We start from the raw sequence: 3677 nt of genomic DNA, 5'->3' as shown, positions 1-3677 counted from the left end.
ACAGAAAGGTGAAATAACTTGGGCGGGGCACGGTGGCCCACACCTATAATCCCAGCACTTTGGGAGGCCAAGGCAGGCGGATCACTTGAGGTCAAGAGTTTGACACCAGCCTGGCCAAGAGAGCGAAACCCTGTCTCTACTAAAAATACAAAAATTAGCTGGGTGTGGTGGCTCAGAAGGCTGAGGCAGGAGAATCACTTGAACCTGGGAGTTACAGCGAGCCATGATCACATCACTGCACTCCAGCCTGGGAGACAGAGCAAGACTGTGTCTCAAAAAAAAAAAAAGGTGAAATAACGTGTCCAAGGTCATGGAGCTAGGAAGAGGCAGAGTTGGTCTGCAAACCAGGCAGTCTGGGCCCAGAGTCTGTGTTCCTAATCAAGGTTATTCTGAAAGGATGAATGAGGGCATAGAATGCACTTTTCTCGTCCTAAGAAGTGCCAGCTGTCTCCTGACCTCAGATTGGGTCAGTGCCCTAATCTGGTCAAGAGAGGTCCAGAGACAAAAAGCAATGAACACAGAAATATATAATTCCAGATTGTGATGGCCATAGAGGAGACAAACTGGATGCTGAGACCAAGAATAAGGAGACCTTCTTAGATGTGGCAGTCAGGAGAGGCTTCCCTGAGGAGACGGCCCTTCAATCGAAGAATAAAAAGGAAGCAGTACTGTGAAGGGCAAGAAGAAGAACTTCCAAGGAAGAGGGAACACCATGTAAAAAGGCCCTGAGACAAAAGTTCAGTGTATTCTAGGAACTGAAAAAGATCCAAATGTGGGTAAAGGGAAAGATGGCTAAAGCTGGGACTGGAGAGGAGGCAGGGGCCAAGCACACAGGGCCTCAGAGGACAGGACAAAGCTGCTGGATTTTATTATTCTTTATTATTATGGTATCGTATGTATTGTATTTTTATTTTTCCAAGCAAAATGAAAGGTAAGGCACTGGGAGATTTTAAGCAAGGGACTAATGTGGCCCAACACATATTTTAAAAAGTAGAAGCAATTTTTTTTTTTGAGATGGAGTCTTGCTTTGTTGCCCAGGCTGGAGCCCAGTGCCGCAATCTCCGCTCACTGCAACCTCCGCCTCCTGGGTTCAAGCGATTCTCCTGCCTCAGCCTCCTGAGTAGCTGGGATTACAGGCACCGGCGCCACACCCAGCTAATTTTGGTATTTTTAGTAAAGACAGGGCTTCACCAAGTTGGCCAGGCTGGTCTCCATCTCCTGACCTCAAGTGATTCGCCCGCCTTGGCCTCCCAAAACAATGGGATTACAGGCGTCAGCCACCATGCCCGGCCTGAGAAGCAATGTTATTTTGTTCTTCCATTTATTTGCTTATTCAGTCATCAATTCTTGAATTTCTTCCTTCATTCTTTCCTACCTTCCATTATTTAGTTTTCCACTGGGCTTTCCTTTGTCCACCTGTTAATTCCTTTGTCCTTTGGTTGATTCATGTGTTCCTATACACAGAAAGCCTGCTACCGTGTGCCGGGCCTTGTGTGGGTACTGGAGGCATCTACAAGAGCCAGACCCCTGCCCTTGAGGAAAACATATCCCACACACCCCTCCCCCAGGAACCAGTGGTGCACCAGGCAGAAGATGCTGAGGTTCTGCTGGGGGTTCGGAGTGGGTAGAGGCAGCAATCAGCAAAGGCCTCTTGAGCAGATGCCTGTGAGCCAGACCTTGAAGGATGACAGAGCGAGCATGATAGATTGGGGGGGGTCCCCCAAGAGCAGGGACCAGTCTCTCATCTCTGTGTTCCCTAAGGCTGGCACCTAAGACACAATGATAAATGTCTGCTTGTTTGCTAATTGAACATGTGGGCCGATGGCCAGGCAGGGAGCATTTGATGGCAGAGGTGGTGCTGCCCAGCTAGGGTGAGGCCACTCTTCCAGAGACCCTGCACCGCCACTGGCTCTTCTGTCTTCGTCCTCATCCCTCCTCCCATTTCCTAAGAGAAAAGCATTCTTATCTCCATCCCACCACTCTGTTACCCCAGGCACATTGGGCCACACTTGAGCATGTGTACGCATGCACACACACATCCCCACATGCCCCTGCCCATACAAAGAAACACACTTGCCTGCATGCCATGGCCTAGTTGTTGATTCCAAAAGCAAAGTCATCATGTCATTGCTTTCTTTCTCTCTCTCTCACACACGCACACACACACTTCTGTGTTTACACACACCTCCCTGCCTCTCACCACATCCCAACAGACACATCCTTCTCCACCAAACAGCCCTCCCCACCACACCTCTTCCTCTCCTGGACAGGAGGGATATTCCAGGTTCTTGCTTTAAGGCTGAAGTAACAGTGGTGGGAGTGGGGACTGAACCCCAGATTGAGGAGGGGTCAGGGATCCCTATCAGACAGAGAGACTGGAACTGATAGAGGATGCTGTTTCTCTTTTTGTTTTTAAAAATCTTTTTCCACATATTCTAAGATACTCAGTTTTTCTTCCTTTTTTTTTTTTTTTTGAGACGGAGTCTCGCTCTGTCGCCCAGGCTGGAGTGCAGTGGAGTGATCTCGGCTCACTGCAAGCTCCGCCTCCCGGGTTCACACCATTCTCCTGCCTCAGCCTCCTGAGTAGCTGAGACTACAGGCACCCGCCACCACGCCCGGCTAATTTTTTTATTTTTAGTAGAGATGGGGTTTCACTGTGTTAGCCAGGATGGTCTCGATCTCCTGACCTCGTGATCCGCCCACCTTGGCCTCCCAAAGTGCTGGGATTACAGGCGTGAGCCACGGCTCCTGGCCTTTTCTTTCTTTTTTTTTTTTTTTAAATTCATTTTCTGCAACAAAACCCACATTTTTTCTTTTTTAAAGCAGGGTCTTGCTCTGTCACCCAAGCTAGAGTGCAGTAGCTCAGTCACAGCTCACTGCAGCCTCAGCCTGCCTGACTCAAGCAATCCTTTCACCTCTGCCTCCGCAGTAGCTGGGACCACAGGTGCAAAACACCACACCCAGCTAATTTAAGAAAAAATTTTTTTGGTAGAGATGGCGTCTCCTGATGTTGCCCAGGCTGGTCTGGAATTCCTGGGCTCAAGCAGTCCTCCCACCCAGCGTCCCAAAGTCCTGGGATTACAGGCTGAGCCACTGCCCCCAGCCAGTTACTGGTTTTTCTAAAACTTGGGTGCGTGGGGGAGGCTGACACCCCTCCCACTCCTCTGAAAGGCAGTTTCCTAAGGGAAGGGTCTTCTGCTGCTCACCACCCTTAACAGCCCTGTGTCCCCAGTGCCCAGCCCCTGAGGAAGGGAAGGCATGCTGACAGGGTCCATGTGATCCATGTCCAGTGGCTCTGGTGACAGCAGTCTGAAGTCAACTGGCTGCCAGAACTGGAGTAAGGCCCGTCCGGATCTGGTCCTCAGTGACGGAGAAAGACCCCTCTTAACCTCCAATTCAATTATCCTAAAAGAGCAGGTGCTTCGGGGGTGCTGAAACTGCACTTTTGGAGGGGGCCTTTGGGAAGGCCGGGCTGGGGACTCAGGTCCGGAGGGTGACAGAGCCGACCTCCCGTAAACCGGGGAGGAGGAAGGTGGGGGCGGGTGGTCCCAGGATCTGGGGGCGCCTCCTCGCTGCGGGCAGCTGGCTTGGGGCTGGGGCGTGACTGTCTCCCCCGCCACCATCACCGCCCGCCCGCCGTGACTGCAATAAGAGAAGTCCGAGGCGGCTTCCTCCTC

Source organism: Hylobates moloch, unplaced genomic scaffold (assembly GCF_009828535.3).
Source record: "Hylobates moloch isolate HMO894 unplaced genomic scaffold, HMol_V3 SCAFFOLD_9, whole genome shotgun sequence".
NCBI classification, from domain to species: domain Eukaryota; kingdom Metazoa; phylum Chordata; class Mammalia; order Primates; family Hylobatidae; genus Hylobates; species Hylobates moloch.
This window is presented reverse-complemented; position numbering follows the sequence as displayed.